Genomic DNA, 14908 nt, shown 5'->3' with positions numbered 1-14908 from the left:
TTACATGTCTGTGGAAGACTTAATTCTGAATAGAGATATAGATATTACTGGAAACTAATTGTTTTTGCTATTATACTCTGCTTTATCAAAAAAGTAAAACATTTAAATTGTGCTACAAAAATTCAGATGTCTTACAATCTTTAAACAATAAATGAATGAATTGCCCTTAAAAAAAAAAGAATTAAGCAGTTAGTTAAGCTGTTGGTCCCACATCAGACAAATTATCCTTATACCTCCTGTCAATATTGTTAACAGAGACTGTTATTTTATTAATCCTTATGATCCCATGATTCTTTCTTTCATGTTTCGGGGCACAGCAGGTGAGAGAGTGGGTTTGTTAAGCTGGGTGGGTTTATCCTTCTTTTATGCGTTCATTCAATTTTCTGTTCATTTACTTATTGTATACATATGGCAATAGAAGCTGCTAAGGCAATGATTGCTATTCTGCAAAACAACAAGGCACAGAAGCAGATGTCTTATTTCCGAGATTTCTCCCCCCAGGATTATTATGATTAAAGATCCTTTCCCCCCACTCCCTGCAGAGGACAAGGGGCTGCTCGCTGGAGGATTTTTAATGACTTGGGGAAAGGCTCAAATATCCCCCCATTATGGTAATCCACCCCAGGGGCAAACCACACAAGAATATTATGAATTTATTTTATTTTTCTATCCTTGCAAAGGTAATACTCAGCTCATTAGAATATGAAAACTATACTGTCAAATTTCAGAATTACATGGATGAAGAAAATCACCAAAGTGGCATCATATCATGTGTGTTATAGCTGTATTTACTATATTGACTATATTAAATATGTTGTGTTATCAATGTATTGTATAACTATATATTGAAAAGGCAAAATGCTGTAACGTATTTCAGAGAAAATAATTATGTTGGCCAACCCCAAATTGTACATTGTAGACGGGTCCTAGGAAAAGAAGATTTAATTCATAGTGAACAAGAGGTTAGCTTCTGTTTTCAGCCATGTGCTATTTCAAGAATTAAACATCATGAATAATACAGGATATAAGAGGAATAGTCTAAAGATGGAAAAGCACATTTTGATTAGGAAAGAGAATTTAAGGCTTTTTTTTTAAGGAAAACTGCCTTATTACTATGAGATAAGAAAATTGTTTCCTTCTTTTCTTCCTTGCTTTCTTCTTCTTTTTTTTAACCTTTTTAATTTTGGATATTTGACCTCTAAGCTGAGATGACTGAAAATGCCTCCTCTGGGCATCAACCTTTTTGAAAGACTTTTTCCCCCTCCCTAAGGGCTATTTGTCTCTTGGAGGCTTTGTCTACATTACTCCTCAAGAGGCAAGCATTTGTCCTTGCACTAAATGCTGACATCTCCTGATAAGAGGGAAGCTGCAGAGTAGAAGAATTGAAGGTCAGTATGTTGATATTGGTCTCAAGCGCACTGATGTACATTTGTGTATTGGGGAAGGGGAGTGAAGCTTGAGAGTGGGCCAGTGGGGAGGGGTAAATATTTTGTGATGCTGTCTACCTATGGGCTTATAAAGTTTACGGCTGCATTAGGAGGACAAGCATTACCATTAGCATGAAAAGTAGGGCAGACCTCAGTTGCAAAAGCTTCTAGCCATACACATAGGGCAATACGTAAATGATACACCTTATTGCATTCACCCATTCACCCTCCCCTGTTCACGCTAATTGGAAATTTCCATCCATTTCAGAGAAGTAACACAACTATCAATCATTTTCCCTGGCACGAATCTTCCAGGAGAAAGAAAATGGAATACACCTAGCGACAGAGCTCACGCACTAGTAGTCCATGTGTCTTAGATTTAATATCTGATGACTAGCTGCATTGAAGCCAAGAGGTGGTTCACAAAGTTGCTGCACATTAGAATCACCTGGGGAACTCTGAGACCTTCCCGTGCCCAGGCTCCTCCCTAGACCTACTGAATCAAAATCTCTGGGGCTGGGACCCAGACACCAATGTTTTTCTTCAAAGCTCTTTAGGTAATTCAAACGAGCAGCAAAGCTTGAGAACCAGCCCAATAATGGGAACAAACTTATTTCACACAGATAAAGTGGGGCAATTCATATGTTAAAAGAACGTGAATATATGTATATATTTCTTTTTTTCACTTTATTCTGTTTGTATTTCAAATAGGCTTTTTTTTTTCCTTCTGCAAAAAGCATTATTGTTTCCATTTGGTCCAAGGCTTGGGAGAGGGCTCCAGGGCGGTTACAAAGCTGCCTAGTGGCTGCAGAGCGGGGCTTCAGGCAGAAGCTCTGACGCCAGAGGGTCTCCTCAGACGCGGCTGGACTTCAGAGACTCCTGTTTGGCTCGAGGGTGAGCCTTTCAAAGAGATACTCGCCCAGCACAGCCTGCGGACCAGCCAGCCTGCGGAGGTTGGTCAGGTGGTCTCCCATCTTCTGGATGAGTTTTACCTGCTCCTCCAGGAAGCGGCTCTCCAGGAAATCACAGAACTGGGAGTCTGCACGGGCAGGACCCAGGGCGCGCAGATCCGTTAGTGCCTGGTTCAGATTCTTCTCCCTAAGAATGGCGGCTTCCACAGCATCCTGGGTTTTACCCCACTCATCCTGAGAAGGCTTCTGCGCATCCTGGAAGAGGGCGCGGCCGCAGCACTGGTTTTGCATTTTCAAGAGGCGCTGGGCGCCCTCACACTTCTCCTCAGCCAGTTGGCGAAAAATGTGGCCCATACTGTCCAGAGTCCCATTGTTGCTGTCGAAATAGATGCTCAGAGAGAGGTAAGTGTCCACAGATGCATGTTGAACAGGCGGTGGACGGCGGCCTCCACCTCGGTGGAATAATTCTGACGAACCTGTGAACTCGTGGTTGATCAGTGATAAGGAGCTAAGCTCAAAAACTGGTGTTGGCCTGTCCTGGAGGCTGAGGATAGCTGAGTGTCTGATTCCAAAGGTTGCGAAAGGAAGAAAGGTTGGAAGGTGGTCGGGGGCTGGAGCAAGGAGCGTCCCTGGGTCTGTTCATTCCAAACACTGTTGAAGCAAAAGACAGATCTGCAGGACTGCCGAACGCACTGCCTCAAATAGGCTTTGATATAAATGAACAAGAAGTCCAAGCAAGGACAAAACTTACCCTTCCTCCCACCAAAATAGCTGGTGATACTAGAATCTAGATCTGGGAAGGGATTCTTCCATTACTTTCTTAACATTCCAAGCCACTGGAGCAGTGGTTCTCAAAGTATGGTCACCTTGTAACCAAGCAGTACCCTATGGGGCCTTCCTAGGACAGACCCATCCACCATATCCTCTATTGTAGTTTCTCTCTGAAGTACTCAGATAATAGTATCTCAGGCATATTTCTTGAGTTTTCAGATGCTAAAAACCACCACCCAATGGAAGAAATGAACTCCTTGATGATCATGAGCACGTAGCCCTCAGACCTCCTGGCACCTAAGGATGGATAATGTTACCTGCCTTGTGGCCTCAACATCAGCCAATCAGAGGATTGTGCACGAGCTGATCACATGCCCTGGGATGTCCCTCCCTCACCTGGCCTTTAAAAATGCTTTGCTGAAATCCTTTGGAGATTTCAGGGGTTTTGGAACACGGACCACCCCTCTCCTTGCTCGATCCTGCAATAAACCTTTCTCTTCTCCAGACTCCAACCTTTAGGTTTGTTTGGCCTCACTGTGCTTCAGACACATGAACCTGCATTCGGTAACAACTTGACCAGCTTTACCAGCGTCCCCTGATAATGTGTCAGATATTCAAGTTTTAGGGCCCTATCCCAGCCCTATGGAATCAGCAACTCTAGTGGGGCTCAGTGATCTCTGTTATAACAGGCCCTCCATATGATTTTTATTCACCTTAAAGTTTGAAAAGATCTGCATTGTCAGCTGGCCAAAGTGTCCACCAGCAGGTGAAGGGGAGTGATGCCTGGAAAAGATAGGGAGTAGCCAAGGCAAGTACAGCAGCATTTGCCGTGGTAGTAATGGAGAATGCCTTTTCTCCACTGGTTGGCACAGACTAGTATCTGGGAGCAGTGGCAGGGTTATTTAGGATGCTTTACAATTCAATGTAGTGACCGCTGTCCTGGTTTGCCAGGGACTTCCCCTGTGTGAACACTTAAAACCTCATCCTGGCAAACCCCTTAGCCCTGGATTTGAAAAACTTAGGGAATAACATGAAATTTAGGGGAAACATGATCTAGGATTTGGGCGAGTCACAAGTGCTAATTAAAGCTAAGCAAGTATGGTCAGCATCTAGCCTTCTTTACCCCTTTGTGGGAAGGTAAATCTGATTGGGTGAAAGGACTTATTGTTAAGAAATCTTTGTAGAAACATCCCCTTCTGCTTAGTCTGCTGGTTCTCAGTTCTGGCTAGACACTGGCATCGTCTGAGGAGATTTAAAGTTATTTTATTGGTCTAGGATGACCAACAGTCAGTGTGAGGGTTTTTAAAAAGTGCTTCAGATGATTCTAATATGCAGCCAAATTTAGGTGCCACTGCTTAAGCTTTTGAACCACTGCTACATATTTTCACCTCATCTTCCTATGAGAATATCCAACTGTAGTTGAGGTTTGTTTGTTTTTCTTTTTCTTTTTTTAACTCTCTTATTATAAGATTTACTGTCTTAAATAAGATTGAATGTACAGAAAATCCTGCTAGTCCATCTGGTACAGCTAGATACTTAGAATAATATCGTTAAGATATATACCATTTAAGTACTGTGACTGGCCTTTTTAAAATTAACATATGCATTGAATTAGTACAATCTCTTTTGAAGTTGTCATGTTGGGGAGCTATACCTGTAATCTGCTGCCATTGCTAAATATCTGGACAACTCTTATTAGGAATTGTTTTTAAAAATCTTTAGGGATTAAAACCAAGAGTGCTGTATTATTTGTACTGGGACCACAAAAACCTCACGAAGTTTCCCCACTGTACCTTCTACCCCCATCTCTAACCCTTGGCAACTTCTAATTTGTTCTCTATCTCCACAGTTTTGTTATTTTAAGAATAATATGTAAACATAATCATGAATTACTTAATCTTCGGAGATTGGCTTTTAAAAATTTTTTCTTCAGCATCATTCCCTTGAAGTTCATTTTAATTTTTGCATATATTAATAATTTGTTCCTTTTCGTTGCTCCGTAGTATTCTATCATAAGATTTTATCACAATTTGTTTCAACATTCATCCATTGAAAGACATTTGGGTAGTTGCCAGTTATTGGCTATGATAAATAAAACTGCTATGAACATTTATGTGTAAGTTTCTGTGGGAACTTAATTAAGTTTTTGTTTCTTTTGGATAAATGCTCAAGAGTACAAGTACTGCGTTGTAGGGTGAATCTACTTTTAGGATTAAAAGAGACTGTCAAGCTGTTTCTCAGAGTGGCTAAACCATTTTATTTTCCCACCAGTGACGTGATATAACTTTTCTACGTACTTGCCAGCATTTGATGTTGTCACTATAATTTTAGTTATTCTCTGATATCTCATTATGGTCTTAATTTGCATTTCCCTAATGCTAATGATGTTGAGCATCTTTTCATGTGCTTCTTTGCCATGTGTATATTCTCTTCCATGAAATGTCTGTTCCTGTCCTCTGCCTATTTTCTAGTTGGATTTTTTTAAGTTGTTTGGAGAGTTCTTTGTATATTATAGATACAAGTCATCTGTCTCATATGGGATTTTCAAATATGTTTTCCCACTGTGTAATCTGAGTTTTCATCCACTTAAAAGGATCTTCTATGAAGCATTTTTAACTCATTTTGATGAGATACAATTTATCAGTTTTTGCTTTTATTGATCATACTTTCGGTGTCAAGTCTAAGAATTATTCACCTAGTTCTAGATGCCAAAGATTTTCTATTTTTTTTTCTAAAAATGTCCTGCTTTTACATTTAAGATTATGATCCACTTTGATTTAATTTTTGTGTAAGGTGTGGAGGTTTAGGTTAAGGTTCATTTTTTGTTTGTTTTTGTCAAGGGATGTCCAACTGTTTCAGTACCATTTTTTGAAATGTCTATTCTTCCTTGATAGCTTTTGCACTGCTGTCAAAAACAGGTTAAATGTATTTATGTCAGTCTATTTCTGGGTTCTCTATTCCATTCCATTGATCTATGTATCTACCCTCCAAAATTACTGCAAAGTCTTGAAATTGGGTGGATTAATTCCTCCCATTTTAATCTTCCTTTACAAATTGTTTTAGCTATTCTTCAGCCTCTTCTTACCATACAAATCTTAGAAAAAGCTTGTCTATATCCGCAAAAACCTTGAGGGCATTTTAAGAGTAATTGTGTTAAGCCTCTTAACTTGGGGAGAATTGACATCTTTATTATGTTGTGTTTTCTAATCCATGAACAAGGTATGTCTCCCTATTTGTTTGGGACTTTAAAATTTTTCTTCATCAGCATTTTGTAATTTTCAGTATAGAGGTCCTATAAATGTCCTATTGGGCTTGTATTTAAGTATTTACTTAGGTCAGTTGTAAATGGCATCACATATTTTAATTTAAGCTTCTACACATTTGTTATTAATATATAATGTGATAAAATTGTGTTGATCTTGTACTCTAAAACATTTACAAACTAATATTATTTCTCAAGCTTTTTGTGGATTCCTTGGTATTTTCTCCATTTAGATTATCATGTCCTCTTCAGACACAGACAGTTTTACTTTTCCTTAGGCAATATAATAGGATATATTACTCTTCAACATTCAGTAGGATATATTCCTTCCTATTCAACATAGTAGGAATAGTCCTTTTATCTTTTAAATGAACTTTTTAAAAATTTAACTTTTAAATGTATGTATTTATTTATTTTTGCTTTATTTTCTTACTAGAACCTCCAGTAATACATTTAATAAAAGTGGTGAGAGCAGATATCTGTGCCTTGTTTCTGATCTTACAGAGAAAGCATTCAGTCTTTCACGGTTAAATATAATCTCGGTATAGGTTGTTTGTAGATCATCTTTATGAGTTTCAGTATGTTCCTTTTCTATTCCTAGTTTGCTTGGAGTTCTTTTTTCTTCTTTTTTTAAAATCATGAATGGGATTGGATTTTGTCAAGTGCTTTCTCTGCCTTATTGGATAGGATCACATGACTTTTCCCTTTAATCTATTGGATATGGTGGATAACATTGTTTGATTTTAAAATATTTAACCAACTTTGCATAACTAGAATAAATGCCACTTGGTCATGGTATATTATTCTTTTTATATATTTCTGGATTTAATTTGCTAATATTTGGCAGAGGATTTTTACAGCCAATTTCATAAAAAATATTGGTCTGTAGTTTTCTTCTTTCTATCATATCCCTGTCCGGTTTTGGTATCAAGGTAATACTGGCTTCATAAATTTAATTAGGAACTGTTCCTTCTACTTCTATTTCTTATCAAATCATGTAAAATTGGTGTTAATTCTTTATGTCTTGGGTAAAAGTGAAACATCTAAGCCTGAATATTCCTTTTGGGAGTTTTTAAATGAAAAAACAGTGTTTCTAATGGTTACAGGAAAACTGAGATTATCTATTTCATCTTGGCTGAGTTTTGGTAGTTTTGAGTGTAGAAGCATTGGCCCATTTCATCTACATTTTTGAATTTATAGTGTAGACTTGCTCATAACAACTTGTTCCTCATTAACCTGCAGGATATGCCATGGTATCCCTGGTTGCATTTCTGATATCTGTGATTTGTGCCATCCATCTTTTTATCTTTATCAGTCTTGCTAGATCTTTATTGATTAGATTGTTTATTTCCAAGGACCAGCCTTTTGTTTCATTGATTTTCCCCCCTATTTTCCTGTTTTCAGTTTCATGGATTTCTATTTCATCTTTACTATTTCCTTCTTTCTGCTTGTTTAGTGTTTTTTCCTCTTCCTTTTTTACTGTTGTAATATAGAAAATTAGATTATTGCTTTGAAACACTTTCTTTCCCAATTTAGTGCTATAGACTTCTCTTTCAGCATTGCTTTCACTTCATTCTGCAAACTTTGATCTGTTATATCTCCATTTCCTTTTATTCTATGCATTAAAAAATATTTCCTTGATGCTGTCTTTTTTACCCATGAGTTATTTGGAATTGTGATGTTTAGTTTTCACGTGATTGAAGATTTTCCTGTTGTCTTTCTGTTATTGATTTCTAGTCTGATTCCATTATGGCTAGAGAACATACTCTATGATTTTAATTCTTTTAAATCTGCTAACTTTTTTATGAATATATAAATGAAAGAAATAAGAAAACCTCTGAGTCTTAGCATCCAACACTTAGGCACATTACAATTTAAATCTGCTAAGGTTCTCTTTATTGCCCAGTATATAGTATATGAGTGAATATTCCATGGACACTTGAATATGTATTCTGCTGTTACTGAGTGTGTTCTTTAAATGTCAGTTATATCCTATTGATTGATGATGTTTTCATTTCTTCCATATTCTTGCTGATTTTTCTCTCTGGTAGTTCTATAAATTGCTGTGCTGAAGTCTCAAATAATAATTGTGGATTTAAAATTTTCTCCTTTTACTACTTTTTTCAGTGTTTGCTTCATGTATTTTGAAGTTCTGTTGTTTGGTGCACACACATTTAGTATCATTAGGTCATCTAGGTGGATTATTCCTGTTATCTTTATGTAATGACCCTGTTTGCCCCTAATAATTTCCTTTGCTCTGAAGTCTACTTTATCTGATATTAATATAGCCATTCCTACTTTTTCTGATTAACGTTCACATGATATATCATTATCTTCCTTTTACTTTGAACTCCCTATATCATGATGTTTAAAGTAAACTTCTTATAGACAGTATATAGTTGGATCATGCTTGTGAATTTTTAATCTACTCTTCCAATCTCTGTCTTTGACTTGGTTATTTAGATCATTTACAGTTAATGTAATTATTGCTATGTTAAAGATTAGGTCTACCATTTTATTTTTTGTTTTGTCTTTTACCTTAGTTTCTCAATCCTGTGTTTCTCTTATTTTGCCTGGTGGGTTACTTAAACATTTTTTAATAAGTCCATTTTAATTTAATTTATTTATAATCATTTGTGTATACTGTTTGTATAGTTTTCTTAGTGGTTACTTTTGGCATCACAGTATACATATGTAACTTACCATAGCCTACTGGAATCAGTGTTTTATTACTTCAAGTGAAGTTCCAAAATTTTACTTCCATTTAGTCTCTTAATATTCCCCAGTTTTAAAGTATGATTTTCTGTAGTATTTCCTTTCTCTACATTGAGAACCACATCAGATTGTGTCATAATATTTGCTTTGACCATCAGATAGTATTTAAGAAACTCATGAGGCTAATGATAGTCTCTTATATTTACCCCATTTGTTTTCACCCATTCCATTGTTCCCCTTTTCTTTCTGAAGTTCCCAGTCTTCTGTTATTGATTTTTTTTTATGTTTTCATAACATTAGGTGATATCTGGGCTTTCCAGTGCCATTGGATATGAGTTTCAGGAAACACTGAGTCTGGCTCACTTAATGCTGCTGAGTTGGAGGGTTTGTATATGTTGGGCCTGTTGGCGCAGCAGGTGCTAGCAGATTAGACTAATGTTGATGGGACTAGTGCCACAGGAGGATGGGTTCCCATTCAGGCTATGCTGCTGCTACAGTAGATCAAGTCCCCCTCTACCCCAAGTGTGGGGCAGTGACCTGCTGCTGTCACTGCTTTGTATTAGGCTGCTTTTGCCTCAGGTGTGTGGTGGGATCCCTTGGAAGCTGCTGCTGCTGTCAATCACAAGGTTAAATTCATTTCAGAAATACTTAAGTATAAATATATAGCCTGGCTCCTGTAGGACCCCTGTAATAGTTTTTTATTGCTTTCATACAAATTACCACAAATATAGTGACTCAAAACAATGTAAATTGATTACCTTACAAGTCTGACATTGGTCTCAATTGAGTAAAGTAAAAGTGTTGGCAGGATCGACAGATGAATGGATAAAGATGTGGCACATATATACAATGGAATATTACTTAGCCATAAAAAGAAATGAAATTGAGTTATTTGTAGTGAGGTGGATTGACCTAGAGACTGTCCTACAGAGTGAAGTAAGTCAGAAAGAGAAAAACAAATACCGTATGCTAACACATATATATGGAATCTAAAAAAAAGAAAAAATGGTTATGAAGAACCTAGGGGGCAGGGCAGGAATAAAGACGCAGCCGTAGAGAGTGGACTTGTGGATACAGGAAGGGGGAAGGGTAATCTGGGATGAAGTGAGAGAGTGGCATGGACTTATATACACTACCAAATGTAAAATAGATAGCTAGTGGGAAGCAGCCGCAAAGCACAGGGAGATCAGCTCTGTGCTTTGTGTCCACCTACAAGGGTGCGATCGGGAATGGAGGGTGGTAGGGAGATGCAAGAGGGAGGAGATATGGGGATATATGTATACGTATAGCTGATTCACTTTGTTATGAAGCAGAAACTAACACACCATTGTAAATCAGTTATACTCCAATATAGATGGTTAAAAAAGAAAAAAAAGTGTTGGCAGAGCTACATTCTTTTCTGGAGGCTCTTAGGGGTGTTTCTGTTCCCTGGACTTTATCCGCTTCCAGCGGTCACTTGTAGTCCTTGACTCAGAGTCCCCTTTCTCCACCTACAAAACCCAAAATGTTGAATCTCTCTGATTCTGCTTCTATTAGGACATCTCTCTCTTTCTCTTTCTACAGTTGGGAATGGTTTTCTACTTTTAAGGACTCATGCAATTAGATTTGTTCCATGAGGTAATCCAGGATAATCTTTCTATCTCAAGGTCTGTAACTTCAGTCATATCTGCAAAGTCCTCTTCACCATGTAAGGTAACATATTAATAGGTTCTAGGGATTAGGGTGAGGGCATTTTTAGGAGCCATTATGCTGCCTACCACACCCTTAACAAGTGACCTTGAGAAAATTACTAAGATTTTTAAAGCCTTACTTTCCTCAAACATAAAATGGAAAGAAAGCTAACTAGTTAATATCATGAAAGTGAAACAGTATATATGAAATCAACTAATTCAAAAAATAAGATTTCTTCTTTTTCTTTATGATTTACATGATTCTCAGAGTTCGGTTACTTGAAGAGTTACTTTTTTTTTAAACAGAACTAAGGAATTTCAGGGTTCAGGTGCTGTAAGATTGTCTGAATTATCTGAGTAACAATTAGCTAAGCACAGGTGTAAAGCATTTGATTTACTCCCTGGTTTTCTTTATCTTCTCATCCCAGTAAATGCATATCCCTTTTCTAGCTCCAGCCAGTAGAGTCAGAGCTTGTTTTACTGTTTAACTAAAGTTCAATTTAAATTCTCTCTACATCTCCAGATTCTCAGCCCTGGTTGCATATTATAATCACCTGGGGAGATTTCAAGAACTACCGATGCCAAATTTCTACCTATCATGGATATTTGAGGAGGGACCTGGAATGAAATGCTCTAGCTTATGGTTTTTGGAACCAAATCATAGTCTACACTGAGCCAAATTATTTGTGAGATCACCTCTAAAAAGGAATTTATCTGTGGTGACTAATGCTCTTCCTTTGTCAGTATGCTTGATTTGTCCCTCTTTGGGGGAAAAAAAGAGGGGGAAAAACCCCCCAGCAGTTGTGCTCCCTGAATTATAACCTGATGCTGTGGAATTAGTGTTGGCTTAGAGCGCACATCTTCGGATACCCATTCTCTCTCCTGCTTCCTTGCATGAACTTATATCCTTGGGCAGTGTTTCATCCACCACCCTCTTTTGCTTCTAATCTTAGCAAGTAAAGTCTCCCCTTAATGAAATAGCATTTCATGAGGCTTACTGGGAGCATAGGTCTGTTTCAGACCTATCCTATGTTAGCTAAAGCAGATATAAGTGATGTATTTTTGGCATTCATCCTTGTGGGTTGGAAAGAGAAGACAGAATTTTATCTTTAGGTGTCATCTGACTGGACAAATGGGCTCTTTCCCTCTGCTGCCTACCATGTAAAAACCTGAGGGTGTTACCTCTAGACGGTATCTTCTAGTTATCAAAATAGTTCAGATAAGTCAAATTTCTCAGTAAAAGATGACAAAACTATGGCTTAGGTGGTTAATTTTCTATGTCAATTTGTCTGGGCCACCATGCCCAGTTATTTGGTCAGATATTATTCTGGATATTTCTGTGATGGTGTTTTCGTGTTTTTTACAATTTTTATTTATTTATTTATTTATATTTTTGGCTGCGTTGGGTCTTCGTTGTCACACGTGGGCTTTCTCTATTTGCAGCAAGCAAGGGCTACTCTTTGTTGTGGTGTGCAGGCTTCTCATTGTGGTGGCTTCTCTTGTTGCAGAGCATGGGCTCTAGGTACACGGGCTCAGTAGCTGTGGTGCACGGGCTTATTTGCTCCACGGCACATGGGATCTTCCCAGACCAGGGCTCAAACCTGTGTCCCCTGCATTTGCAAGCGGATTCTTAACCACTGCGCCACCAGGGTAGTCTCCGTGATGGTGTTTTGGATGAAATTCATATTTAAATTGGTGTTGGACTTTGAGTAAAGCAGATTATCCTCCATAGTATGGGTGCGCCTCATCCAATCAGTTGAAGCTCTTAATAAAACAAAGACTGACCTCCCTGTCGCAAAAAGGAATTCTGCCAGAAGACTTACAGAAATTGAACTGCAACTCTTCCTAGAGTCTCTAGACAGCCTAACCTGCAGATTTTGAATTGACCAAGCCTCTATTATTGTGTGAACCAATTGTTTAAAATCTCTCTCTCTCTTTCTCTATCTTTATATAGATATGGATATAGATCTAGGTATCATTATTGATATCTAGATCTATATCTATCAATATATATGGGCACATTGTATACACATGCTGTTGGTTCTGTTTTTCTGGAGAAGCTTGACTAATATAGTGGCCCATATAAATAAAAGGATGAACCCAAGTTCACCCAGGTAGAAATTAGTACAATGAGAACTGGAACTTAAGGCCTCATGACTCATTCAGCTGTGAACACTGACCCAGAACTGGGGTCCTCAAACTCTGGCCCACTGATCAGATCTCGCTTGACTCCTGGTTTTGTACATAACATTTTGCTTGAACACAGCCACACCCATTCATTAATGTATGGTGCATGGCTGTTTCTGTGCTACAGCAGCAGATAGGCAGTTGCAACGGAGAGGTATGGTACACAAAATCCAAAATATTTAGTATCTGACCCTTTACAGAAAAGATCTGCTGACCCTTGCTCTAGGATGCCATCTGATTTCTGATAACACAGAGGAGAATAATTCATGCACATTGGGGTTGATTGTTAATCTCCTGTCCTCCTTAGGTCAAAGATCTCTTAAATGCTCACCCTTGCAATAGCCAGCTTGGGGAGCATTGTCTGAGGATGCAGAAACATTTCTTGCCAGGTCTTTCCAATCCACACTGCTCCCTGACTATGGTTCTTAAAACCTATTTTAAAAAAAATTTTTATTGGAATATAGTTGATTTACAGTGTTGTGTTAATTTCACGTGTACAGCAAAGTGAATCCGTTATACATATACATATATCCACTTTTAGGTTTTTTTAGAGTCATTTCCAAATAGCCCATTACAGAGTATTGAGTGGAGTTCCCTGTGCTAATAAGAAGAGCAGGTTCTTATTAGTTATCTATTTTATGTATAGCAGTGTGTATATTTCAGCCCCAATCTCCCAATTTAGCCTCCCCACCACAATCCCCTGGTAACCCTAAGTTTGTTTTCTACATCCCTGCCTCTACTTCTAAAACCTGTCTATTTTAACCACCTACCACTCATTGCTTACTGTCTCTGGCTTCATGTACTTCATAATAAATCTGCCTCTTGTTCAATCCTGGATGACATGTTCCAAAGACTGAGATAATATCTTATTCTACATAACTTGTGCTTGATATTGTCTAACTTGGGGTCTTTATCTATGTCCCAAAGAAGACAGTCACACTCTGTCTTCTAGTACTACTAATAATACCACATTTTATGGCATGAATTTGACCCAATGCACTGAACTATCCCTTTAGAAACTGTATGCAACCTGTCACTGGGTTTTAGCACCGGGATAGAGCTGAAATTAGTGTTCATATTTAAACAAATCTACTTGACCAGAAACTTTTTGTCTCACCATTTATTTTATTACACAAGTAACTTCTCTCTTTGCATCTATGATGTAAATATTTTTGATTTCCTAAATTATCTGGAAAATTATTTAGAGCTTCCATTTCAGTAGGCATTGGAATTGCTGTGTTATGACTATTTCATTATTTTATTTCCAATGTTAAATTAGGCTTCAAGCTTTGGCCAAGAGTAGACAGGAAAGGGTTTTAAAAGAAATGAAGAATGGGAAAGACTTCTGATGCAACGGAGACTTAATAAAGATTTGCTTTTGAATCAAGAATTTATAATAAAGGTTTGAATTTGAATCAATAAGTTATGTCATTGCAAAATAGCTCCCTGGTAAAATTCCATTCTTTTGTAATCATTAAGTACAGAAATTAACCATCAAAATATGCAGTGATCTTTTTCATTTTCTAAAAACAAACCTATATCTAGATGAGAGGAGAATTCATTTCATAACTCAGGCTCTGGACTTACGACTCCAAGTCCTGTTTTCTTTCAACCATGCCTGCTAAGTTTCTGTCTACCTTCTTGAGCATGAGGTAATGGCTTCAGCTTTCATCTCCTTACTCAGTATATAGCTTGGTGACTAAGAGTAAGGGATCTAAACCTTGAGAACTTGGGTTCCAATCTTGACTCTAAAATTTACTTGTTGAGTACTCTTGAGCATGTTATCTGTTTTTGCCTCAGTTTTCTCATCTATAATATAGAGATAACATTACTTCTCTCAGCGAGTTGCTATGAGGGTTAAAAAAATTCATACAATGCAAGAATTTATCAGTTCTTGGAACACAATAAATACTGAAAAGAAATGTTAGCCATTATCAAGGGCCCCTCATTTTATGGATAATATAG

The 14908-nt window shown here is 37.7% G+C and overlaps 1 pseudogene across 1 annotated transcript in view; it reads right to left on the bottom strand.

Moving 5' to 3' along the window:
* Window positions 1-2130: 2130 nt before the first annotated feature.
* Window positions 2131-14908, bottom strand: part of LOC308610438 (ferritin light chain-like) — a 69500-nt pseudogene continuing 56722 nt past the window's right edge. Inside the window, exon 2 of the transcript in view lies at window positions 2131-2821. The product of the transcript in view is annotated as a ferritin light chain-like (transcript). The remainder of the gene's footprint in view (window positions 2822-14908) is intronic.

The sequence above is a fragment of the Mesoplodon bidens genome, assembly GCF_964165515.1.
Source record: "Mesoplodon bidens genome assembly, contig: HAP1_SCAFFOLD_303, whole genome shotgun sequence".
NCBI classification, from domain to species: Eukaryota; Metazoa; Chordata; class Mammalia; order Artiodactyla; family Ziphiidae; genus Mesoplodon; species Mesoplodon bidens.
This window is presented reverse-complemented; position numbering and strand designations above follow the sequence as displayed.